General features: G+C 38.5%; 1 protein-coding gene across 1 annotated transcript in view; it reads left to right on the plus strand.

Moving 5' to 3' along the window:
* GEFmeso (Guanine nucleotide exchange factor in mesoderm) overlaps positions 1–27,947 on the plus strand; it is a 486,781-nt gene that overhangs the window by 36,427 nt on the left and 422,407 nt on the right. Inside the window, exon 2 of the mRNA XM_083112043.1 lies at positions 27,704–27,730. The gene's annotated coding sequence lies outside the window, so the exon portion shown is untranslated. The remainder of the gene's footprint in view (positions 1–27,703; positions 27,731–27,947) is intronic.

Consider the following 27,947-nt stretch of genomic DNA (forward strand, 5'->3'; position numbering starts at 1 on the left):
TACCTCCTCTCTCTCCCCTCTTCTCCTCTCCCCCTCTTTCTCCTCCTCCTCTGCTGTATGACAAATAGCACAAACATAAAATCAAGATTTTGGAGAGCAAAACATAAAATTTGCATGCATCTGATGTCGAACTAGGAACTTTATCTTTCGGGGAGTCAACATTATTTTTTTACTCAGTCGTCATATAACATGAACACACGCAAACATTCACATGTGCTTTTATTATTTTGTGTTCGGTAAGTACAAGTATATTCTTACATAAATTATTGTTTAATTTAATAAATTGTAAACTCGGAGCCTGCTATACTAACACTCCTTCTGTGTTTCATTATACTATTGAAAGCGAATGTTGCGTGCATACGGAAATAACACAGAAAAAAAAAGCAGATGGAAGCAATTTAAAATCAGTGGAGCAAGGTTAGTATTACGAGAACGTAAAAACATGTGCTTTCATTCAACTTCGAAAAATAAGAATAAATGTGTGCATACAGAACACATATGCTTTCTTTTCACAATTGTAAAATCATATAAATTGTACATGAAGTAAGTTACGGGAAGGCTCTCTCTTTTATGTCTGTGTATATGTATGTTGTACAATTAGGTACAAGTATTGTACAATTAGGTACAAATTGTTGTACAATTATTTCCCCCAGTTGCCCAGTTGGAGTTGGGGGCACAACACTGGTACTATTTGTCCGTTTCTTCTTTTAAAAAAAAATACCCACAGTGCTTACTCATGTATTTTGTTTAATATTTTATTTCAAATTCACTGTCAGAAACTAGTGTTGCCAGTTCCTGGATGTAGGTTTACCTACTCTGTTGGTTGTCACTGTCAAGCTTCCAGTATTCGTACAGCATAAAAAGCTAAAAATTATACACCGTGAAAGGCTACGACGAGTTGGGAACACTGCTGGTGGGGTTAACATACACCATAAAAGGCTACGCCTCGCCCCCGAGTTGGCAACACTGCTTGTGAGGGTTAACATACACCGTGAAAGGCTTCAAAATATCATATAGTAGAATTTTTGTAGAGTAGGTTGGCAGCACTGACGAGGCTCGAATTATTATTTGAGGCTCGAATCATCATTTGACGCTCGAATCGTCATTTGAGGCTCGAAATTATTATTTGATGCTCGTCGGTGTTGCCAATTCCTATTTGTAGGTTAGCTTAGCCAGTGAAAGATCATATAGTGGAATTTTCTTCGAATAGGTTGGCAAAACCCAAGCCTCAAAAAAAAAACATCCAATAGAGTTGCCAAATATAAAAAAACAATAAACCCCCCTCATAAAAGGCTACAGTAAGAGCCCACAGGTCGCCAACACTAGGCCCCCAACAGTGTTGCCAAACATAAAGGGTACATGGGCCCCTCAGGCCCTTTGATGAAAATTTACAGTGAAAAACCCAGTAGGTTAACAACACTGTCAGAAAATCTACGGCAGTGTTGCCAGATGTAAACAGAGGGCAATAGACCCCCCTCATAAAAAGCTACAGTAAGAGCCCACAGTGTTGTCAACTCTGTCCTCAAAATATACATCATAAAAAACTACGACAAGAGCCCACAGAGTTTGCAACACTGGGCGCACATAGGCCCCTCATAAAAAGCTACAGTAATAGGCCCCAGTGTTGCCAACTCTGTGCCCTCAAAATATACATCATAAAAGGCTACGACGAGCCTCAAATGATGATTCGAGCCTCAAAAAAAAATTCAGAACTCTCATGTACGCTGAGGCTAGTGGGGTTAACATACGCCGTAAAAGGCTACGCCTCGCCCGAACACATGTACACTCACACACACAAAAAAAAAAGCTAAAAAATTATACACCGTGAAAGGCTACGCCGAGTTGGAAATACTGCTGGTGAGGTTAACATACACCATAAAAGGCTACGCCTCGCCCGAGTTGGGCAACACTGCTTGTGAGGTTAACATACACCGTGAAAGGCTTCAAAATATCAGTTGGTGAAATTTTCGTGGGGTGAGTTGGCAACACTGAGCCTCAAATGATGATTCGAGCCTCAAATGAGGGCTTAGAACCCGGCCACTACCACTACTTACATGCGATGGCACTATGGAAGTATTTTTGCCTGAATACCTAACTGAAATGTACACCTTGGTGGAATTCCTTTGAGGACTAGGCCTCTCAAGCGTCTTTTCATTGGATGACGCGCGCCGAGTTACATTGCGGCTGCCATTGCTTTTAAGTAGCGTCCGAGTTGCCCTCACGATACTGGGTCAACACCAAAATCTTTGGGCTCACACAGAGGATCGAACCTAGGGCTGCTCGCACCAAAGGTAGGAGCGCATACTATTCGGCACTGCATGAGCTCGAATTCGCCTCATTCATATCTTCTGTTTCTGTACATCCATTGAAAGCGACAAAATAGGTCCTTGTGGCAGGATTAGGGGAAGGTCAGGAAGGAGGATGCATTGCGCACGCCAGCCCTCAGAAGTCCCCCTCGTTGCCAGCAAACGGGAGGGGATCCATGAATCACTCAACTCGTATGGCATTGTCTGCTGAAAATGGTTTTCCGGCCTCCGAAACGAACCCTTCCTTCTTTTTTCCAAAGATACTTTAACAATCAACGCGTTAGCTTTGTTTCTTCGGGTCAGATTTTGTTCATTTTGTGGTGAGACATCCAGCACTGCCCGTCACATGTTTGAGTTTTAAAATTTATTTATGCTCCGTACGTTTGTAACCAGCTTTAATATCGTAATAAAAGAAGATATGCACCTTACAACTCTTGTACACTCAACGGCGAAAGAAACAGGAGGCGAATTGTCCACCACCATTTTCCTTCGTTCTGAATTACACAATGTAATGGCAATTAATTCAAATAATGATGTGAATAAGCAGAGAACAATGCCTGCTTCGAACCAACATAGTTTCATTCCTTTAAAACAACACAGGATGTAGAATAAAAAAGGTATGAAAATAGCGGTGGACAATTTGCCTACCATTATCTTTGCCGTTGACTGTACGTACAGGGACACTACCTCAACTATAGAAATGTAAAGACGTATTGATGGAGATGTCTAATCTACAATAAGTATTTCAATGTAATTGAAATTATTACTTATGCAAGAACAGCTGCAGAACAGTGTCACATATTAGAAGTAAATTGACGCCTCAACAAATGACTTAACACTTCTATTATAAAATTAGTACTATCATTATTTTACTTCTATTTTCGCGATATTTATGGCTTAAAGGTAATCTCATGTTAACGTTAGTTTTATTTTCACCTTTAATTTTTTCTCTACTCGTATTTTTACTCCATCTGTACTTCATTTTTAAAATTATAATTAGTATTTATTATGATTAGTATTGTTATTGTTGTAACGAACATATCCTTAAATAAGGGTGTATCTGAAAATAATATTTCTTCTTTACTTTCTTCGTCAATGTTACCCTTTTGCTTGTATTCATATCCATATACGTATGTCGTACTATCTTATGTATCTCATGACTAGACCTCGGATATTTAGGTTCTAAAATGTGTGCTTTTAGGTTCCTAAAATAGGCTCTAAAAATTCTAAAATAGGTTCGAAAAAACCTAAAATAGGTTCGAAAAATCCTAAAGTAGGTCCTAAAAATCTTGAAGTAGGTTAAAAAAAACTTAAAATAGTTCAAAATTCCTGAAAAATGCTGATTAGGTATAGTCACCGGAAATGAAAATGGGACACCTATATCCTGAAATACGTACTATCTTGCATAATGTTATGTGCGTTGCCTAACCCTACGGCGATGGCAGAACTCACCATTGGAAATTTGCTATTAAAATCCACTCTTCACAGTATAGTTAGGCAACAATCTTTCTTTCATGTTAAACACAGTCAAACTCCGCAATTTTGTCTGTGAAGATCATCTTATATGCTGAAAATAATATTTCAACAAACGAATAGTCAGTGGTGCAAACTTCAATGCTGAAATGTTAGTTTGCAAGGCGTGAATGCCACAAAGCACCGAGGTGACGCGAAAGTAAGCAAGACCACACTTATCAGACCACTTTGGATTGTACAGGTAACAGTGACACCAGACATTTTGCTTTGTTTAGAGCTTTGAAAAATCACCATGGACTTGTAGGAAGGGAAATCGACAGAGAGTACGTTTCAGACACGTTCGACATTGAATTTTTTCGTGACCAAACAAAGCAAATGCCTCTGTGTGACAAAAAAATCTGTAAAACCTTTCAAAATATATAAAAACCTAAAACAAGGCTTGATTTAGGTGCATAAACCTAAATAGGTTCTAACAATAAAAATAGTTTTTAGGCACTATAAAACTTCATGTTTTTTTGACGAAACGCTCACATAACGCTTTCTTACATACCTGTAAAGGAAAAAATAGGTTAAAAAACTAAAATCCGAGGTCTACTCATGACAAAGGTAGGTGGTAGAGCAGCCCATTGCTAAGCCTCACCCGCTAAACAAAGGTATTATTGTTTTTCATATCGTCTGTAGGCTATAGGTCACGCAGGAAAAAGAAGAAACAAATGGACACTGAAGTGAAAATTTGAAAAGAAAAAAATGACCATTATGTCAGATTAACTAACGAAATTCTTTATTAAGAACAACGGCAAACCATCGTAAATTAAGAAGGGCGTTTGTAAAAGTCAGTAAACTATCCACACGTCCTCATCAGCATCTCCCACAGCCCTATAACATTTTGTGCACTAAATTTATATTTACTTCCCCAGCAACAAATTTCTTTACACGTCTCCCTAAAATTACTGCGCAAAGCTGATGACTTAGTTTGTGTAATAAATTAATTTTCCTTGAGAAGCGTGGGCTATGCAAATCTTGAGAGACATTTTCAGTGCTAGGCGAATGTGTTCGTTAATTTTAATATTTTTCACTTCATGTTATATATAGTAAACAGTTTTATATTGGATAACGTCTCGGATAAGTAAATACTGAATCGTATTTATAACCTAAAAAATATTTCAAATGTTGTAACAACATCGTGAAGCCCCCTCTCCCCTTGTACGTACAATTGAAGTTGTAACGTTTAGTTCAAGTTACTTTACATGGTCAGTCATAATTTTAAATATTTCCACATTTCAATCGTTTTGTGGGACTTTTCAAAGCATTTTCCCCAGTGGAGGCTCGGTGTTGTAGTGCCCCAACATTGCCCGGAATTGTAATTGGGAATAATATTTTTTGGGGAGGGGTATGGAGACAGTACCCGCTTTTCCTCATCAATATTAACCTATATAATATATTTCACGCGTATTTCTCACACCCATGAATCGTAGGATTATTATAGTTTACATAAAATATTGAAATAAGTTTACATTTAGCTGTAATAGTCCACTGTAACGTCATCTGTAGTTGTTTTCAAAGAACAATTATGTAATGTTCCGATTCTTTAGTTGATTTTATTTTGTTAATATTATTCAAAGTTGCATTGAAAATTTAAAACTGCAACATAAATGATTGTTGATTCGTTGCAGTTACCGAATATAGTAATATGCACAATATTGAAAACATTGAATTTTATTAGTACATAGCGAAACAGCTCTCTGAAGGATAGGGTTAGAAAGCGGCTTTTTCATTGGGTGAAAAAACAGCGCATCGAGTCCCATCGCCGCTGTTTCCTGGCTTCCGAGACCGGAGCCTGCTACGTCTTCTTTTCAAGTAGCTCCATAATTCTCTGGATCCATGCCGAATTTTTAAACACTCACGGGGAATCGAACCCGGAATCGTTTGCAAGAAAGACGAGATCCTGATTCGGCTACGCGAGAGTTCTTATACAATGGGAGGAGACAGAAACATAAGATTGCTCTCAAACTAGAGAGTTGGGATATAAAATATAGCTCCCAAAAACGGCTATATACGCTACTCTATGGGTTTTCTGCCGTTGATGGCGAGACAAGACAGTTTTTATTTAGGAGGTTTTATTATTTTTTGTTTATTTATTTATTGACTGACCACTTCCGGATTTCAATGTGATAGAACAATCTTGGCGTTCTTAAGGCCACGAGGAACAGTTTCAATGGAAAGACCGTAAACCGTCTCTCCCCCACCGATCTTTCTCCGCGGCGAGCTGGAGAAACAGAGGTCGTGCCCTGAATGTTTATAGGAGGGGGAGAAAACTTAGTATTACGATTATGGGAGTATTATTTTACTTGTTCTCTTGTGAATGTCAAACCTCCGTTGGCGTAGAAAAACACATGAACGGAAAGAGGACACGTTGAAGATTTGATTTCTCGTAGGAAAAAGTCGGAAACTCCAATTTGATTAACCGTAACGTTAAGTTGTTTCTTTTTCTCCATAAGAAGCGCATGGGATTCAGAAAATACTTATTCATTATATTTTTCAAGCATCGTGTCTAGCTTAATAATCAACTTGAGAAACTGCTCCACTTGTGACATGGGGAGAAATTAATACTCTCTTGTATAGTGGGGGTTATTTTTAGTAGCATTCCCATTTCGACGATATTGGAATAAATGCACGTCTGGTGCGAAACTGTCAATCTTCGCCGCCTAAATCTACCCTTGTTCATTACTAAAGATAAATGTCCGTGACTGTACTGTACAAGCTATTGATAGCTGTATCAAAATTCTCTGAACGACACTTCATAACCATAATCTAGTTTGATTATTTTGATTCAGGTGTCAAATGCGAAGGGGCCAGGTTGGACACGTCTCCCTTAATAATCAAGAAGTACCTATATACCATTCCCGAGGGTCTGATCAGGGACCAAGTCAATGTTCTCCGGCTTCCAAATTAATTAAAAATACATGTATATGTTAGGCCTGTGGATTATTTGATTTTTACACAGCATATTGCTGTTGATCAACTTAGTTTGTACACACAAAGCAAAGAATTATGGCTGTGATATTGTGAAATTATTTTAAATCTTTATAGAACAAGTGGTGCTGGCAGTAGCGTGTCCAGGATTTTAGAAATGGGGAGGTTCACCCTTGGACACACCACTGGGTTCTGTTGTGACCTGCTCAGAAATAATGTGTGTGAAATACTGGAAAAGTGTACAAAGGTAACAAAGCGATGTGCCAACCAACGTTAAAGACTGATTTTTTTTTGTTTCGAAAAAGTGCGGAAGTGTTCCACAAAATAAAAGTCTGCATGTGCAATTGACTTGTAAAAAGTGAAATTTGCACACTATGTGCGTGTGTGTGTGTGTAATTAATAACGTATTGTGATATGGTTGGAAAGATAACAGCGCAAATCAAATACATCTAATGGACCTCTCTCCTAATTTTATTTCTGGATTTGCTCAACATATGTAGGACATCTGTGATTTATTATATAGTACAATATACACTCCCGTGACCTCATATGAAGCTGTGACATACATGGACGTCCGCAGGTTTTTTTTCCAGGGAGGGGCAAGGAAGATATTTTTTTCCAAGGGGGCAACATGGCATATTTTCCCCAATAATAGTGTTCATCCCTCAAAAAACATTGCTTAAATTTGAATTTATCATGTTCGTGCAATTAGCACACATTATTATCGCTGACATTAAATTATATGTGTGAAATATGTAATTTTTGGTTGACTTTCAGTTTCCAGGGAGGGGCCACGCCCCACCCTTGCCCACCCCCTTCCGGACGCCCATGGTGACGTATGGAGAATTATCCGAAATGAGAATAGCACGAGCGCGTTGTTTATACTGTGCTGCCACCTAGCGTTCGAAAAGTGTGATTCACAGTTGGTGTAAGAATCAACAGATGGCAGAAGCGTAACATTTGAAGCTTCCTCCGAATATCGCACCTAGGATTTTACCTCCTACTTGTTAGACTGAACTGGCTTCACAGCTTCGTAAGGCACGGTACAAGATTCAACCAGGGGAAAGGTGAGTCCCAGACTCTTCGTACAACATCAAACCTTCATTTCATGCAGGAAAGAGTCGCGCGCTCTACTTGGGCAAAAAGGCTCGCTCAAAAATATAACATGTAGGCGCACACGCACACATTTACAAAGACATGAAAACTAAACTTTGTTATTGATTTAATTTTTTAATAAAAGTCTTGCTATTCAGCGTCGCTTTTCTGCCACTTTTGGTTGATCGTGACGATGAGGACGAGTAATGATATGATGAAATTGATGAAGGGTTACAAATAATACCCGGCCGGGGCCCTGGTGCCGTAGTGCGCTGCGGAGGTCGGCGAAATTAAACTTTCAAATAACTCAGTCATGCGCCGCTCTTACAACATACCCTTTTCGCAAATACAAAAATTAATAAAAATAATTATAATAAGTGGGGAGGAATTCTAGTTCCTCCTCATGAAGCATCAGGATATTATCGCAATCATATGGTGCTGGAAATTAGGAACCACAGGAAAGCATTCCCCCCCACCCTCATCGCTCGTTCAAATACATGATTGTAATTGTTATTTTTTAAATTCTCATATTTACGTATATTCTCGCCATTAGGAGAGTAGGGGTGGCACGTTGCGAAGACACAAAAACCTCCCTTCCACGTAGTACACCCTGGATTGCATCTTGCAGACTAGGGAGGCTCTGGCGTCTGGACTTACGGCCAGTATGTGGCGGCGATTGGGTCCCAAACTGGGGGGGGGGGCAAGGTGTCAAAACTACGGGGAGCAAAGACAGTATATTTCCCTTTGTAGATAAGATTTAGCATAGTGCGAGGGCAAAAGTGGCGAAAATTGGGGGCAACTGCCCCCCTCGCCCCCCCCTAATCGTCGCCACTGAAATCCTATGTGGTCAGTTGGGGGCTGTACGGAGTCGAGACAGATGTCTGTAAAATTGAGACAAGACGAACTTTGCGTTCGAGACTCACAGTTTGGTGTACTACGCGTATAATATTGTATTTGCGTTTTTTTCTCAACACAAATCCGTTATGCTACTTAATCAGGCATACCAAGCGGATATGTGCCTGATTATTACATAGATAGATGACATATTTTGTTTGTCGTAATTGCAAAATTATTCTATTGGCGGAAACTGCGAATCTGTGCGACATGAATGCATAAATTCAGGATACAATTCTGTTTTTCAAGGGTTCGTAGCGTCGAAATGAAGTGTCATATAGAAAAAAGTTTTAAAGACAAGATGTTTCTGAGGTGACAAGCTGTTTATCTTATACAGGGTATTCCTAATTTGCGAAGATGACGATTACTGATATGATGAAATTGATGAATGAACACTCACAAATATCCATGCCCAGGCCAGGAATCGAACGTGGGATACCTGGCGTCGTAGGACGATGTGCAGAACGATTAGTACCTATTTTGTATTTTGTTCTTATTTGCATGCTTAGTTTGCGAGTTTTTAGTGCCTCTCAAGCCTCATCCTGTTTATAAGCCCTTATTTAACCTCCCTTAGATTTGTAATAGTGATGACCGTGGATGGTGTAAATAATATAGGACACTGAAAAGTCTCATAAAAATTATGTAACATTGTGAAAACAGTTAGTAATTAAACTTGCGAGAATTCATTCAGTCTATAATGATGGAAACTTTTCTTAATCGCAGAGACTTTATTTCTAGAAAAAAAAATATAACAAGCAAATCATTGTGTGAGTTCGAGCCCCACAGGCTCATTTAAGTTAGCGCCACTGGCACTGTCCCCTATTTTTGTTTCCAGATCTCTTCGTTTTCAATGTACACTTCCATCTTGACATATCCCCACAGTCAAAAGTCACACGGAGTCAGATCTGGCGACCTTGCGGGCCATGATTTGGGTACTCTGCGGCCGATCCACCTGCTTCCAAATTCCTCATCCAGAAAGTTTCTGACTGCAAGAGCGAAATGGGAAGGTGTCCTGTCTTGCAGGATATGACGTCATCCTTGATACCAAGTGCAACCAGCTGGGGAAGGAGGAACGTCTGCAGCACGTTGGCGTAGGTAGCGCCCGTCATCATATCTTCCTCTAAGAAGAAATGCCCGATTAGGTGATCCGTCGACGCAGCGCACCACACATTCACTTTTGGGCTATACCTCTCGTAGGTTTGGAATTCGCGCACCAGAACGCACGATTTCAGCTCTGCATACCACAAAACGCACTGACTTCTCCTGAATCGACGCTATCTTGGAATCACCTGATCGCTCGCAGTCACGTGGACCTCTCAACGTGTAGTTTTGCCAGGTAAAATTTTAAAGACTGCTGTGCAGTACACACTTTACTTCATTGAAATATCTCTGTTCGTTACAAAATTATAGGGAATTTAAATGTGGGAAGGACTTTAGGAAAACCCTGTACATTTCGAGATGAGACCGAGAACGAGACAAGCCTTTCTCACAGTCTCGTCTCGTCTCCAAATCTCGTTTGTATCTCCTTCGACCATCTAACACACAATAAAGTAGCACTCCTCTTAAAATTTAAGGGTAAAAAACTGAACAACAATTGTCGAGATGTTATCTGTGAGAAACAGTGCGAGACTGGTCTGAAGCCAATGTCAAGGCAAGAAGCAACCGCCCGCCCACTGCCCACTCAATATTCAGAGCTTGCCGATTTAATGGGGCTGGCGCCGCCGTGCAGACGTTTTTGTCTGCTGCGATTAATGAAGTTATTGTACGCGACCCGCAAGAAATTACCTTGTTAGCGCAGTGGCAATGTTGGCGCATTGACCGTAATCACATCCCCTACAGAACATTAGTCTCCATTTCAGAGAATATGTGACTGGTATAATTACTCCGTATTGTCGTATTGGCCAAGTAAAGTAAAGTGAAACACCACTGTGTTAGCAATCCTCTCATAAAACAATGGATTTCATTTATTTTTTCATCGGGATATATTTCGTGGAACTAAGGATGCAGATAAAGTTCTCTAAGTGTATATGTGTGTGTGTACTGCAGAGGCGCAACCACGAATTTTTGTTTGGGGGGTAAGTACCAGGATAAACGTACCAATAATAATAATAATTTCAATAATAATGTTAATAATAATAATGTTGTTATTATAACATTATTGTTATTGTTATTATTGATTTGCTTTATTTTACTTCGCTTATTGTGCCATCGCTAATTTGCGAAGATGGGGATGAGTGATGATATGATGAAATTGCTGAATGGACACTCATAAACATCCATGCCCAAGCCGAAATTCGAACCCGGGACCAATATTATTATTATTATTAGTAGTAGTAGTATCAAAGACGTTATTACCCTTGTAAATTATGCAGAAAGAGGGTAGAAGATGGTGCTAATGCATTTGTGTTCGAACAAACGATTTGAATTATTTCTTCAAAATGTTCAATTTCACATTAATAATGGAAAACAAGCACGCAAACTATTTTTGAAAGACAGAAAATGCTTGATAAATGCATTCCAAATATAATTCTTTTTTACATTAACTTTCATCGATATATGTTCCATATAATGCAACAAAGAGCGACGTGGACACTAAATTGTGTACGTATTCAAAGTTTATTTAATACATATTATATACAACATATATTTTTTAAATACATTACGCAACCAATTCATCCATCTCACAATAAACCAACAGCAAAAATTAGATAAATTGTCTCTCAACCTGCACGCTCCCTTACCTCAAAACAATTGTTTATGCATTTAAAACAAAATCAAGTAAGACAAGTCTTATTCCTCTGTCTGGTGATTTCCAATGCATTATAGATAACAATGATATATTGCGCTCGAAGCGAGCAAGAAAATTTTTGGATCAAAGTTTTTGCAGGCTGAAATCAATATTGATTTAATAGGGAACAAATAATTTCACGGGACGCCAATGCATTCTCTCGTTTACAACTTTTGTGCTTCCCCGATGGTGGAGTGGTAACATCGTCGCCTTGTGATAAATAGTGTTGCCCACGAGACGAGACTTTGGCCTGTCTCGTCTCGTGGAAATGCTGTCTCGTCTCGTCTCGAATTTTTAAAAGCCTGTCCCGTCTCGTCCCGTGGGCAACACTTGTGATAAAGGGGTTCCGAGTTCGATACCCGATGGAGGCACATGGCACAGTGGTTCGGATCCCACTGTAGATCCAGTCGCGATTAGCCTTTCTGTGCGTAGTGGACTTAAAACCACAAAGGAATCAATCAATTTTACAACTTATTTTCATTTTGGCGTCCTGGGCCGACTCCCGCCGCCCCCTGGCTACGGTTCTGTACTTAATAGGACTAAGAAAGTAGGCATTGCGAGCGGAGCGAGCAAGAAACTTTTGCGAAAAGTATTTTGATTTGCATAAAATTTGAGTTTGTGGGCGTTAATTGCCCCCTGCAGGTACACTTGGCCTTCAATGTTTGCCCCCCCTCCCCTTGCCCCCCTAGAACTCATTTCCGTCCAAGGTTGGAGGCGGCATTGCCCCCCTGCCCCCTGTGGTTGCGCCACTGGTGTACTGCCCTCGGTGATGGAGTGGTTAGAACAGCGCGCTTCTGTGACAGTGGTCCAGGGTTCGAATCCTGGCCTAGTCAGCCTCATCATATTATCACTCATCCTCATCGTCGTAATATAACCAAAAGTAGCAGAAAAGCTAAGTGAAATAAGCCAAATTAATCAATCATTGTATATTTAAAACAGGGTTCTTAAAGGTCCAGGAACGCATAAATTCTAATGGGTTCTATTGGGTTCCGCTGCAGGACTGGAATCCTTTTTTCACGCACAATTTAAATTCGATCTAAGTTGCCTATTGTTTCATTTGGATACGGAACTTTTACTCTATTTAAACTGATTCGGAAAAAAGTTCCTGGACCGTATTTAAATCAGTGACGTGCACTGAGAAGTAGCTAGTCTAGCAGAGATAGATCAATCAATCTCACGTCTCTAATTATTTTCAAATCACAATATTTATTATCTTGAAGCCTCAGTTCATATGCAACATTTCTTTCCACGCGCTTCTCGTCCCTCGATGTGATCAGCTAGCAAGGCTGGATACCCTAGCTGGCTCTTCTTCTGCCTTACCAGATCCAGGTATAGACAAATGCCCGAAGCGAAAGGGAAGATTTTTTTGCCTGTACCTCCCTTGCCGCCTCGCCCCCGCTCCCATGGTTGAATGCCCGTGGTTTCAGGTCCTCCAGTCTATCTCCTATAGGACAGATAGGGGATAGGTTTCCTTTCGATTCCTTTGTAAATCCTCTAAAGAACTCAGGGGGAAATTTTCTGCAGTACTTATGTTCTCTGTATTTACACAACCTTTTAAACGTTGTACAATATGTATGTATAATATGGGATGTAGTTTTATTTGTATATGAATGGGAACGTACTTGTATTATGTGCAGACAAAAATGTTATGGTTTCTTTTCTTTTTCAAATATGGAATATATAATGATTAAATAACAAATATTTGCTCACGCTCTCTCTCTCTCGCTCTCGTTTTAGTAGTGTTTTATTTAAATATACTAATAATTTGGCCTCCAATAAAAAATGGGTAAGCTAAACAGTCATAAATACGGATGTATTAATTTGGGCAAGAAAACTAATTGTTGTTGTTGGTTTGGTTTATTTTACTTCACCTTTCTGCCACATTTGGTTATCGCGAAAATGAGGATGAGTGATGATATAATGAAATTGATGAAGGGACCTCACAAAGAACAATTCAGGCCGGGATTCGAACCCGTGACGAGCGCGCATTCTTGTTCCTATGTGTTGTACTCTGCAGTGAATAATGAAATAATTTGGAATGTAAAATGTATCCCAGAACTAAAAAAGCCAAATGAATATTTTTGAAGAAACTACAAAAAAGTGTGTTTTGTTACCTGTTCATCCCCTCTAATATATTTAATTTTTGCCACCTTCCATCACTTTTTCTAGCTGTATAGATTTAATCGCAATAAGTAACTAATGAGCTTATGGAAGTCACGAGGGACAATCATAAACAGAGAAATCTGGACTCCTGATTTCACAGTGCCCTGCAGATGCACTGGGAGGAAATTATTTGTATTTTCTTTTTCCTTTCTATAGCGCTGCTTTTCCATCACTTTACCTAACTTCTGCCATGACGATGAACGTTGATTAAATTAAACGGATGAAGACTGGTTACAAAGGAACACTCATGAACAGGCCAGGGCTCGAACCCAGATCCTTCAGTAACGAGATCGTGAGATGAAGAAATTAGGGAAATCAAGCAATGCAATTTTTTTTAGAAAAACGCAGATGCAAATATGGTGTTTCAAAAATCCAATTGAAATTTACGTACCACTGAGTAAATACGCAGTTTGCTTTACCGATACCCAAGTATCCGAATAATTACAGATTTCCACTCATCTTTGTTGTCGGCCGACCTCCATGGGGGAGTGCAAGTGGCCCCGGATCGGTACCAGGTGGACGCACATAGTGGTTTGGATCCCACTTTAAACTGTGGGCCCAGTCCCGATTAGCTTTTATGTACATAAAGTGGACTTAAACACCAAATCAACCAATCGTGGAGGAGTGGTTATCACTGCACGCTATGACACCAGGAGTTCCGGGTTCGAACCCCGACCTCGGCATGGTTATTAATTGTGTTTGTCTCTTCATTAATTGTATTGTATCATCTTCGCGATTAACCAAATGTGACAGCGACACTAAGTAGCATAAATCAAATCATTGATTGATTGTTTCATTTGGTTTGTTTTACTTCGGTTTTCCTACACTTTTGGCTAATCGTCAAGATGGTACGATAAAATTGATGAAGGGACAAACACAAATAACACCCATGTCCAGGTCGGGGTTCGAACCCGGGATCTCTGGCTTAATAGTCAAATCAACATGTTTTGGATTTTCGAAAGTGGGTGGGATTAACATATGCTTCTTTTCAGTAGTCCTTCCTCATTTTGCAATCCTTTCCTTTCTTTGATGTTCTATTCTTAGGAATACTGGGCCCTAAAGAGGGGAGGGAGATTATGGCCCTCACCAACCTCCCTTGGGCACGCCACTGATTGCTACCCCAACTGTCGACATCACCGCACGTCACTGATTTAAATTCATCCGGAAGAAGGTTCCTGGACCGAATTGAAATACGTTACAGATAAAAAGGTTCTTTACGGTCCAGAACCCATTTGTGCCTGCTGATTTTCTCTCCTGGACCGGAATTGAATTTATTTAAAATTCTTGGACCTCTAACAACCCACATTTTAAATACCTAATTCTTACATGTTTTAAACTTCAAATTATCTAGGCTGTTCGGGAAAGGGCACTTTGGTTAAAAATGCAATTTTTACAGCAGGGATTATATTTAATGTTTATTCTTTTAGTAGCAAACGTTACACACATAATATACATGTTGAATTATCACTGTTTAGAATCATTACACGTGCCCAATCTAAAATTATAGTGATAATATTTTCTTTAATTGTTTCAGTGGGACTTAAATGAAAGCAACAAATAATCGCAGTTTGTAACTTAAGTGTATCTTCCCGAATACCCTAGATATGTATGTTTAGTTAATGTACTACAATGTTAAATAACTTTTTTGTCTGTAATAAGTTGTGTAACGTTATTCGGCAACATTGAATTTGTCATGATAAGAAAAAGTAACAGTGACCAAAAATGGATTTATCAAAACGTGATTTGTTGCGTTTTCTTTTTTAAAAAAATCCAAAAAATCCAAGTAATTGTAGTAATATTATCAACCCATAGACGTTGGCTTCACTTTCGCTAATTCCTGAAATATTCTACATTTAGAAAAACTAAATTGGGATAAGAGTTTAATAACAGTATACATATTATAATATTAAGTAGTAACGTTTGTGACACTAGTTTGACAACCGTCATCAGTTGGCGAGTTCATTTTTTCAGAACTCACATTCTTCACTATACACATAAATTGTTAGGTAGTGATCCGTGCATCAGCTTGTAAATATTAATATGCACTTGGCCAATTAGAGAATGCAATTAACAAAGAAAAAAAGAAAATACTGGTGTTAATGGTAATTGAAAGCGCGTTACTATTAAAAGCACTTGTAGTACACTCACACTCACTTTCAATACTTTTCACAAGAGGCCGTAATTTCTAAGTGGTAGAGAGAGTCGGTAGCGAAAGTCGATTAAGTAAACCGTGGGTGTAATTACAACGGTTCATGTAACTGAAGGCTTCCTTAAACTGCTGCTTAATATGTCGTTAATAGAAGCCATTATTGGCTTTCTCTACCTACCGCAACTTAAACGAACATAATCTTTCAATTACGTTGATGCCTTACAAACCACTCATGAGCATATTGTTTAGGGAGAGAGGTACATATTTTCAGTAAAGACTGTGTAAATATTAATAAGCATTTGAGTTCATTGGGAGTTACAGAATGGAAGGGACACAGTGGCGGATGAAAAATTACATTCACGTGGTCTGTTCTAACCTATATTTTCTGAGTTGGAGCTGAATTTGTTTCTTTTAAGTCCACTTTATGCACAGAAAGGCGAATCGCGACTGGACGTACAGTTTAAAGTGTGATCCGAACCACAGTGCCTCCACCTGTTATCGATCCCGGGACCCCTTGATTACAATGCAACAATGTTACCATTACGCGATCGGGGAGGCCCTTTTCCGGGTTGTCCCTTCACCAATTTCATCTTATCATCACTCATCCTCATTGTTGCGATTACCACAAGTGTACGTGGAAGAGAAGCGACACTAAATAACAAAAATAAAATAAAATGCATATTCTTCTAGAGAACTTAATTTATCAGATAATTCCGCCGTAACTAATACATATGAGTAGCTGACAATCCAGATGAGATGAGGATAGAAATAGCAGCTTATGTTGCTTCTTTATCTACCGATGTCAAAGTCAGACTGTTCGAATTTCATTGTTTTTTCTTCTCTGCATTCCATTTCCTTCCTTACTTGATCCCGTGTTCTCTTTGTTTTCCATCTTCACAAGAAGTGCACATCTTCATCTCGAAGAGACGTTTAAGATTTCATGCTCTTCGATTTCAACTCCTATCGCAATGGTTGTCTGCACATTTGTATGCAGATTCGCTGGAGTATATCCTTGTTCAGGTGTCTGTGAGGAATTCACAACTTCTGTTGCGTCTTGGCACAAGATTGACATCAAAGGTCTCCGATTTGTACACAGACAAACTCCAACGGTGGATCTGGTGGTGCTCGTATATATCCACCCATCCCTGCAACTTGAAGATGAAGCGCGTGACTGTACAAATTAGTTGCAAGGTATTTGGTATTCACCGCACCATCGTGACGCCTTTCGACAGAAATTTGTGTAGAAGACAAGTTGTTTTGCTTGCCAGAGCTCGGATTAACATTCCCACTACCGCAGATGGAAGAGGAGAATTGAGAAGAGGGAGTGACAGACGAATAGAAAGGTTGAGTTCACATTGGTCGAAAATGATAGCCATATTAAGAATTTGATTTGCCTTGCGTGTCAGGAGACGCAGGAAATTTCATGGTACTTTGCTAAGGAGGGTATGTATCAGTTCGCACAATTACGGTCTTCGTTTTTTATTCTTTCTTTGGTGATTGGTTCTGCAGTTCGTGATCTCTTCACACGTGCACATCGAAAGAAACAGAAACTTTCCAAGGTCGTCGTGAACAATTTTAAACAAATGCCAAGAGTCTTTTAGTGAATGGAAGTACATTTGGCAGGTATACGGTTCAAATTGCATTTACATTCAAATATATTAGTATGTACATATATACAATACAGTGCTTTTTTTCTGGCGGTACGCAACGGCATCTTTTTATAGATGGGAACCAAAACTAATAACGTTTTATTTTAAGGAAAGAAATGTGTGTATGAATATACCACAATATTTTAAGTGAGTCTTCCATGGGAGCATGCAGAAAATAAACCAAAAGGTAGTGTCGACATTAAAAAATCTGTACTGTACACTTAAGTTAGATATGTTGTGCATGACTATTACACGTCATCGTAAGAAAAAAGTGTTTAAGGTAAATAAAAAAATAGATATGAATTAACCAGTAGATAATGAGAGAATGGAAGAAAATTACAGAAACCACAGAGAGAAAAATAAAAAAAGTAGGGAAAGATAAGTGACAGATAGCGAAGCGAGATACACGCGCTCGTGCAGAGCGAGAGAGAGAAATAGGAAAGCAAAAGAGATAATGAGAGATATAGAGAAGCGAGAGCGATAGAGAGAAGAAAATAGAAGAGAGAGAGAGAGAGAATAATGAAAGAAGGAATATACAAGCAACAGAAAGAGAGAGAGAGAGAGAGAGAGAAAGGAAGACAGAAAGAAGAGGCAAAAGAGAGAGAAAATGGAAAAGAGAGAGACAAAGGAATTAAGAATTTAGAAGAAAACAGGGAGAAAGAGAGAGAGAAACAAGGAAAAGAAATAGCAGAAGATCGTTAGAGAGAGAAAGAGTAAAAAAGAAACAAACAGAATGTGGGAGGTAAAAATAAAATGAAATCGTTAAGAAGAGCGGAAGTAAATACGAACGAGTGGGTACTAAAACTGAGAAAAGGTCGAAAGCTACAAACAAAATACAATGAATGAAAGAAAGAGATAAAAGAGTTACACAGAAGAGGGGCCAGGAAGGAGAAGTATGCAATTGTTCCTTATTGCGGGAGGTCCATCTCCTCCCCCCACCCCTCGACCCTCCTTGCGGAGACCCGTAAGTTCTTATGATGAATGCAGTAACAAACCAAATTGAAGAGTACCGGAACATTTCTTCCCAGAAAAAAGCACTATAATCATTTATATATATACATATATGTGTGTGTGTGGGTGTGTAAAACTTGCTGGTTCTTGAGGAAAGAGCTGGCGCCTGAATTATTTTAAGTTTTGTCTATCCCTACGTATAGGTGTTTTAAGACGTCAATACAATTTGGCAATAAAACATTTTAAACATAGTGCATGAATTTGGATGTCGAGTAACAAAAGGGGGTAAGCAATCAATTGTGTGACCACGATAACTGCCTTAAACTTATAACTTTTGGCTTGGAACTTTCATAACTATAGATATGTACAACTCTGAGACCCGAGCTGCCATTATATTTAAACGAAATTTATTAACCATTTTAAGATTGCGAACGGTTCCAAACGCTCTACATTTTGCTGATATTCTCAAATCCCTGTCTACACCATATTTTTACACAACATGACAGGCAATTCAGGATATTTTTGGGTAGTAAAGATTTGAAATCCAGTGCATGGTTGAGGTTCTAGAGGGGCAAGTTCCCAATTTTATAACCACACTAACTTCTATATAATTAGATCTTATATCTCGGAGGACCGGATTGGTTATGCATTTCAGTGGAATTAGTCTTCAGGTTTCAAGATGGCAGACATTAAACTTGCCGTATGGAAAATACGCTTTGGTGCAGTTGATGTGTTTTAAGCACACTTTATGCACAGAAAGGCTAATCAGGACTGCACCTACAGTTTAAAGTGGGATCCGAACCACTGTGTTCCTCCACCGGGTATCGAACACAGGGTAATTGTTACTTAAATGCTTGTGAGACATGTCAACTGACTCAGTGTGAGATTATCCTATCTTTCGAAAAGCTGGGCGTAATATTTATTTATTGAGAAAATTCCAGATACAGCACAGGTGGCCATTTTACACTGAAATTGCCAACAATGAGAAAGCAATAATAATAATAAGCAAAAAAATAAAAAAATAATTAAGAGTAACAAAACAACATAAAAGTGAATAGCAAATGAACAAAAAAATAAGTAAAAGATGGCACTATGTGATATTAATTACAAGTCTTCTGATGGAAGACCGAAAGGCAAACTCGGAGGAAAATATATCAATATTTGAGGGGAGATCATTGTATTGTGCTGCAAGTCTGTAAAAGAGAGATCTTTTTTGAAGTTCTAGTCTAGGTTTTTTTGTACAAAATAATCTTGTATTGCGTGTTGTGCGCATAGGTACTCGAAAGTGGAATTCCTCAAGAAGTGTGTTGCAGCGGATTTTGCCATTCACAATTTTGTATAAGTAACTGAAATCATTCTGCAAACGTCGCTGATAAGCAGTTTGTAAGTTTAGAAAAGACAAGAGATGCGGAGATGAAAAATTGCGTAATGAGGGAACCCTGTGACGGACTATATAGCTAGGAAGAAGTGAAAGACTGAATCGATTCTAGAGAGATGAGAGGGACATGCCATGGACCAGACGGGAGAGCAGTATTCTATTATTGGGGAAATGAATGATTTGAAAGGTGATGGCTGAGATGTCACTAATTTCAGTGAAACGGTAGAGTAAACCTAAGAGACGCATGGCCTTTTTGTGGTGCATAAAATATGTTCCTCAAATGTGAGCTTTTGGTCGAAAACAATGCCTAGGTCTTTGTGAAAGGATAGTGCTTTGATGTTATTGCCATGTCACGTGCCAGTTTCGATGACACAATGAAGGTTGCAAGGAGGAATGGTTTCTCGGAATCGACGATAGATGGCAGCACGCCATATAAAGAAGAGCAGAGCTCATTGTACAAACTAGGAGCGGAGAAGAGGGATTATATATATTATAGTAAATTGAGAAATATATAAAAGAAGAGTTCAAATACTATAATAGAAGTAAATAGAATGATGTATATAGTAATTTAAAAGAATTCATATCGGGGGTTAGGCGTAGAGCTGACAACTCTGCACTGTAAAAAGACATGTTAAGAAACAGAAATATAAGGCCATGGATGTTCCCAAGGTAAAATATTCCGGAGGTAAAATAGTCCCCCGTTCGGATCTCCGGGTGGGGACTACTTTGGGAGGTCCCTGGACTAAGGATAAGATCTACGTTAGGAATAAGGATATTAAATTAGGCACCTGGAATGTTCTGAGCCTTTACCGGCCTGGGGCATTTCAGTGTACAGTTAATGAGATAGTTAGGTATAAATTAGATGTAGTAGCTGTCCAGGAAGTTAGGTGGCCAGGAGAAGGGAATTGTAAAACTAAAAATTATACTTTTTTCTATGGTGGTACTGAAAATCATAATTTTGGAACAGGCTTTTTCATAAATAATAGAATTATCTCGGCTCTTAAAACAATAGAATTTATTAATGATAGGATATCATATGCAGTTTTACAGGGTAGGTGGTGTAAAATTATTTTAATAAACATATATGCACCAACGGAAGATAAAGATGATAATACTAAAGATGATTTTTATACAGAGTTAGAACAGGTCTTTGATAAATTTTCTCAGTATGATATGAAAATTCTGTTAGGTGACTGTAATGCACAGATTGGCAAAGAAGAGACATTTAAACCCACGATTGGTAAAGAAAGTCTTCATGAATTAAGTAATGATAATGGTATAAGATTGATTACTTTTGCAACCTCAAAGAATTTAATTGTGAAAAGTACCACTTTTAAACATAAAGATATCCATAAATATACCTGGTCTTCTCCAGATGGTAAAACTCATAATCAGATAGACCATATTCTCATTGATAAGAGAAGGCATACTAGTATAATTGACGTTCGTACACATAGAGGTGCTGACTGTGCCAGTGACCATTATTTAGTAATTGCTAAATTAAGAGAAAGACTCTCAGTGATAAATCATAAGCAACAAAATCTAAAAGTTATAAAATTTGATACAGGAAAGTTTGCTGATGAAAGAATTAAGAAAGATTACCAAATTAAACTGTCAAATAGATTTGAGGTTTTGCAGGATTTAAATGATGATGAAAATATAAATGAAACAGACGTAAATAAGAATTGGGAGCACATATGTAATGCAATAGAATCAGCAGCTAAAGAAAGTATAGGATACCATAAACCAAGAAAAAGTAAGCCATGGTTTGATAATGAATGTCATAATCTAATAGAAATAAGAAATCAGGCTAGACTTAGGTGGTTAAATAACTCGGATGATACAAATCTAAGCAATTATAATACAATAAAGAGAGAAGTTAACCGCACGTTTAGAAGTAAAAAAAGAGATTACTTGAAAAGCAAAATTAACGAAATTGAAACAAACAGCAAAAATAAAAATATCAGAGATTTATATAAAGGTGTAAATGAATTTAGAAAGGGGTGGCAACCTAAAGTAAACTTGATAAAAGATAAAGACGGTGATTTTCTAGCTGACCCAAGCGATATTCTAAATAGATGGAAGAACTACTTTAATGACCTTTTAAATGTCCATGTAGGAGATAAAGCAGAAGTAAATGAAGTACACACAGCAGAACCTTTAGTTCCAGAACCTAACTTGACTGAAGTTAAAGATGCTATTAAAAGGCTTAAGAATAACAAAGCACCTGGCATTGATTTAATACCAGCTGAGTTAATTAAATATGGTGGAAATTCATTAATATGTCAAATTCATAAATTAATTTGTTTAATATGGAATAAAGAAGAAATCCCTCAACAGTGGAAAGAATCCATAATTGTTCCTGTGTTTAAAAAAGGTGATAAAATGAACTGCAATAATTACCGTGGAATTTCTCTACTCTCAACAACATACAAAATATTGTCTAACATTCTTTTAACAAGACTAACCCCATATGCTAATGAAATTATAGGTGATTATCAATGTGGATTTAAACGTAACAGATCAACTACAGATCAAATTTTTCACATCAGACAGACACTTGAAAAAAAGTGGGAATATAATCAAAATGTCCATCAGCTATTCATTGATTTCAAAAAAGCATATGATTCGGTCAAAAGAGATAAATTATATAATATATTAGTAGAGTTTGGAATACCTAAGAAGCTTGTTAGTATGATAAAAATATGCACCAGTGAAACAGAAAGTAAAATTCGTGTGGGTAATAATATGTCTGACAAATTTATAATTCATGATGGGTTAAAACAAGGAGATGCATTATCTCCATTGCTCTTTAATTTTGCCTTAGAATATGCTGTTCGGAAGGTAAAAGAAACTAAAGAAGGACTAAAATTAAATGGTGTGACTCAGTTGTTAGCATATGCAGATGATGTAGACTTACTGGGGGATGATATAAATACGATTAAGAATAATGCTAAAATATTTTTCAAAACTGCTAAAGAGATAGGTTTGGAAGTTAACAAAGAGAAAACTAAATATATGCTTACAGGCCGAAACCAAGTGTTAGGTAATAATCAAAATCTAATTATTGATAACAACTCGTTTGAACCAGTTTCCAAATTCAAATACTTAGGAGTAATATTAACAAATGAAAATTATATTAAAGAGGAAATAAAAAGTAGGCTTCATTCAGGAAATGCATGTTACTTCTCTCTTCATAAACTTTTGTCTTCTCGTTTAATATCTAAGAAACTAAAAGTTAAAATATACAAAACAGTAATTTTGCCTGTAGTATTATACGGGTGTGAAACTTGGTCCCTTACATTAAAAGAGGAACATAAATTGAGAGTATTTGAAAATAAGATTCTTAGGAAAATATTTGGACCTAACAGGGATGAGGAGACAGGTGAGTGGAGAAGGTTACATAATTTAGAACTACATAATTTGTATTCATGTCCAGATATTATTAGAATAATTAAATCAAGAAGACTTAGGTGGGCAGGCCATGTGGCACGAATGGGAGAGGAAAGAGGAGTTTACAGGATTCTTGTTGGGAAACCAGATGGTAAGAGACCTGTAGGAAGGCCAAGACGAAGATGGAGGGACAACGTTGAGATGGACCTAAAGGAAATCGGTAGGGATGGAAAAGAGTATATAAATCTTGCTCAAGATAGGGACAGATGGAAGGCCTGTGTTGCTGCAGCCATGAACCTTCGGGTTTAAGAAGGCTAGAGAGTTAGTTAGTTAGTTAGTTAAAAGAATTAAGAATATAGCCGCATATGAAACGCTTAGGAAATTTATTAAGCGAGCAAATGAATTCAGAAATGTATCTCAATTTCTTTTTGATTCTCTGACGAGGAGAACATCGTCAGCTTTTGCATTTGTCCGTTCCCCGGTGGCGCTGTGGTCAATTAGACGCCCCGAAGCACTTTACGGTTGCGCTTCTTTTTTAGTCGCACTGGGCCATTGGCAGCGCTTGTTATTAGCGATCCTGGTTATTCCCCTTTGGTCGTTACATAGGAGGTGGCGCTAGTGTCAGTTTAGTCGACCCTACTCCTTTACATAAGTATAGCTTGTATCGTTTGCCAAAGAAACAGGGGAAAGGGAAAGAAAACATATATAGGGCATAAAGAAAAGGAAGCGAGACGACTCAACTAGATTTCTTATATATAGAAGAAATAATAAAAGAAGCCTTTTCCATAATCAAAGAAGAAGAAGCTTATTTCTATAATCAAAAGAAGAAGAAGCCTATTCGATAATCAAAAGGAAAAGAAGAAGAAGCTTTTTCCATAATCAAAGAAGAAAAGAAGAAGAAGCCTTTTCCATAATCAAAGAAGAAAAGAAGAAGAAACCTTTTCCATAATTAAAGAAGAAGAAGCTTATTTCCATAATCAAAAGAAGAAGAAGCCTTTTCCATAATCAAAGAAGAAGAAGCCTATTCTATAATAATCAAGAGAGAAAGGAAGAGGAAGCCTTTCCATAATTACGAAGAGAAAGAAGAAGATTTCCTTTCAAGAAGAATGTAACCGATGTAAATTTTGGATATATTTCAATGTCGCTATATATTTTTCTCTGTATTTTGTATAGTTCTCAGAATATAGATCCGCATTTAACTATATCCTCTTGGCTATAAAACGCTTTCTTATTTGGAATTCTCAAACAAAGAACCTATCCCCTGAGATTAAGATATCTGTAGCCGTGGTAAATAACATGTAAGTACGTACCCACAAGGGGCGTAGCAGCCAGAGATGGGGTAAGATGACTTTAACAGATTCTTCTTGAGAGAGATAGTGAGAGTAGTACACTTGTCAGGATGTAATGTAAGGTCCCATGTCAGGCACCAGGAAGTAAATGTTGTTATGTCATTCTGAAGAAGATGAGTATCGTTGGAAGTGGAGATTTCTCTGAAAATTTTACAGTCATCTGCGAAAAGAAGGTAATTACTAGAGGGAGCTGTGAAATGGTCGGCAAGGTCATCGACGAATAATATGAACGAGAGAGGTCCTAGAACACTACCCTGTGGAACTCCAGAGAGGACAGGAAGAAAGTTAGAAACAGTTCCTGGAAGAACGACACGTTGTTGGCGATCGCTAAGGTAATCTGTGACAAGGGTTAGAAATTTGCCATGAATGTTGAATCTATTGCATAATTTGTGAATCAGAAGACGATGACTAACAGTATCAAAGGCTTTGGCCAGATCAAAGTATATTACATCTAATTGTGAATTATTTGAAATGCATTTCATAGCATGTGAGAGTAAAACAGACAGGTTTGTAAGACAGGAGCTACCAGGAAGAAAACCATGTTGCTTAGAGCTTAAGTATGGAGAAACAAATTTGTGTAGTCTGTCTTTGATTACTTTTTCACAGATTATGGACAGAGGAGAGAGTAAGGAGATTGGTCTGTAAGGTGAAACAATATTTTTGTTACCACTTTTGTGAAGCGGTGTGATGTTAACTTGTTTCCAAGCGTGAGGAAAGATGCCTTCCGAAAAAACATCTGTTCAAGAGAATGGAGAGGGGATAGCACAAGGATTGCACAGTTTTCCTGAGGAACATGGTGTTGATATCGTCCGGTCGCCTATCGCACTTTCACTATCATGTGTAATGTCAGCTGGAACCCTACTGTTATTTTTTCTTGAGTTAATTAGATTAAAAACGTTTTTTGGGTTTTCCGGGATTGTTGCAGAGATATTGTCTATATGTTCCTTATATTTTTTTCGAAGGAGATACTTTGAGTGTCGTCGCAGAGCAGCAAGGGTATTGTGCGTGTGTTCACTCGGGAAGCCCTTCCAAAGTTGCCATGCTCGTGTCTTGTTGGCCAGTACATCCCGCACTTCGGAGTCGAACCAACACGGAAATTTACGAGAAGATATTTTCCCTGTAGGCACGTGGTCCGTCACTGCTGCTTGAATGACACCTGTAAATAGGTCAGCTGCCTCGTCGACGGTCCCACCTTCCAAAAAGCCCCAGGGGAAGGAGTCTAGGGAAAGTCTTCTAAAAATAACTTAGATATCTATGTAGATTTTCTCGTAGATTATTCATTACCGATCTCTGTTTTGGTTTGTTTTACTTCGCTTTTCTGCCACTTTTGGTTAACCACGAAGATGAGAATGAGTGATGAAGAGATGCTCACAAAGAACACCCCGAGATTCGAACCCGTGACCCCTGGCGCCGTAACGAGCTGTGCTAACCACTCCGTCACGGAGGTCGGCAGATCATTCATCAGAATATCTGTGCGGTTTACATTTGTTGTTGTCTTGAAATTTGTAAGAAAACAGAATGCACCAGAGCGTGCGAAGATATACAGGGTAAGTGAAAATGATGGACCCGATTACAGAAATTTATTCTGTGAAATCTAATAAACATATGTTATTGTGACACATGCTCTTCGAAAGGTTAACTTTCAAAGTTTAGTTTCCACGCAGTGTTTCCACTTTCTATCGTTAGGAATCAGCAGCGAGCAGGAAAATGGCGTTGACTGGAGAACAGAGATCTTTCTGTGTGCTTGATTATCATGTGAACAAGTCTATGATTAATGTGCAGCGGCATTTCCGTACCAAATATCGGAGAGAACCACCTACGGGGAAGGCCATTCGTAAGTGGTATGAACATTTCAGAGATTCGAGCTGCATCTGTAAACGAAAATCGACTGGCCGTCCGTCAACTGGGGAAGAGACAGTGGAACGAGTGCGCACATGTTTCGTGCGGAGTCCACAGAAGTCCACCTACCGGGCAGCGAGAGAACTTCAACTTCCACAGAAAACTGCCTGGCGGGTTCTGCGGAAACGTTTACAAATGAAACCGTACCGCTTGCAACTAGTTCAAGCCTTAAAATACACTGATTATATTTTGCGCTCGTCCTGCTGTGCTTAGTTCCTCGCATTAATGGAAACGGATTGGTTTTCTGAGAGGTTAATTTACAGTGATGAAGCAACTTTTCACCTTTCAGGGAAAGTGAATAGACACAATGTAAGGATTTGGGGAACTGCTAACCCCCCATGAATTTGTGGAACACGAACGCGATTCTCCCAAAGTGAATGCCTTTTGTGCCATTTCGCATGGAAAGATTTATGGGCCCTTTTTCTTCCATGAACGTACTGTGACAGGACTTGTTTTCCTTGATATGCTGCAACTATGGCTCCTTCCACAGCTTGCAGAGGATAGCGCAGATTTCATTCTCCAATTGGATGGTGCCCCTGCGCATTACCATGGCAGCGTTCGGGACCATCTGAATGGGGCATTGAAACAACGTTGGATAGGCCGTGCATCTCCGGAGGATCGACCTCTCCTTCATTGGTCACCTCGTTCCCCCGACTTGACCCCATATGATTTCTTCATGTGGGGTTTTGTCAAGGATCATGTTTACGTACCACCACTTCTAACAACATTGGATGACCTGCGTGCCCGCATCACAGCAGCCATTGCTGATATTGACCGCAACATGCTACACAAGGTTTGGCAGGAGATAGACTATCGGCTTGATGTGTGCCATGTTACGCAAAGTGCTCACATTGAACACTTGTTTGTGATTTGTTTGAAAAAAAACTTTGACAGTTTACCTTTCTTAGCACATGTCTCACAATAACATTTGTTTATTATATTTCACAGAATAAATGTCTGAAATCGGGTCCATCATTCTGACTTTTAGAAATTTCAATTTTTCGATTTTTGTTTCTTAAAAATTATATCATCCCGCTGGTTAGCACTACTGGCTATTTGCTGCATCTCAAGATTGGGGGAATACACTTTTCGTAATCGTACTTCAATGTTTTCTCATTCTTTTACATTTTTGTATATTAGATAATATTACTTCTTACAGTATATACTTTAGATCATTCTTGAGTAGAAATTCTCTCGAAAGTAATTGCATAAAGCGGCTAATTGATTTTTTCTTCTTTTCCAGGGGACACATATCGAATCCAGGATGGAGGTAAGATCATAAGATAGAACAGATTAAACTATTTCTATTGCTTTGAGTGGCATTATTTGATTACAACAATGAAATGGTAAAATTCAATTTTGTTACTCGTGCACGATAAAAATATAAAAATGTTTTTTTTTCGTGGTCAGCAAATGTTCGTTTTTAATGTACTCGGGCTAAACTGTCGGGGATAGGGATGAACGATATCGGAAATTTGATATCGCGA

Source organism: Lepisma saccharinum, chromosome 25 (genome assembly GCF_977018435.1).
Source record: "Lepisma saccharinum chromosome 25, izLepSacc3.1, whole genome shotgun sequence".
NCBI classification, from domain to species: domain Eukaryota; kingdom Metazoa; phylum Arthropoda; class Insecta; order Zygentoma; family Lepismatidae; genus Lepisma; species Lepisma saccharinum.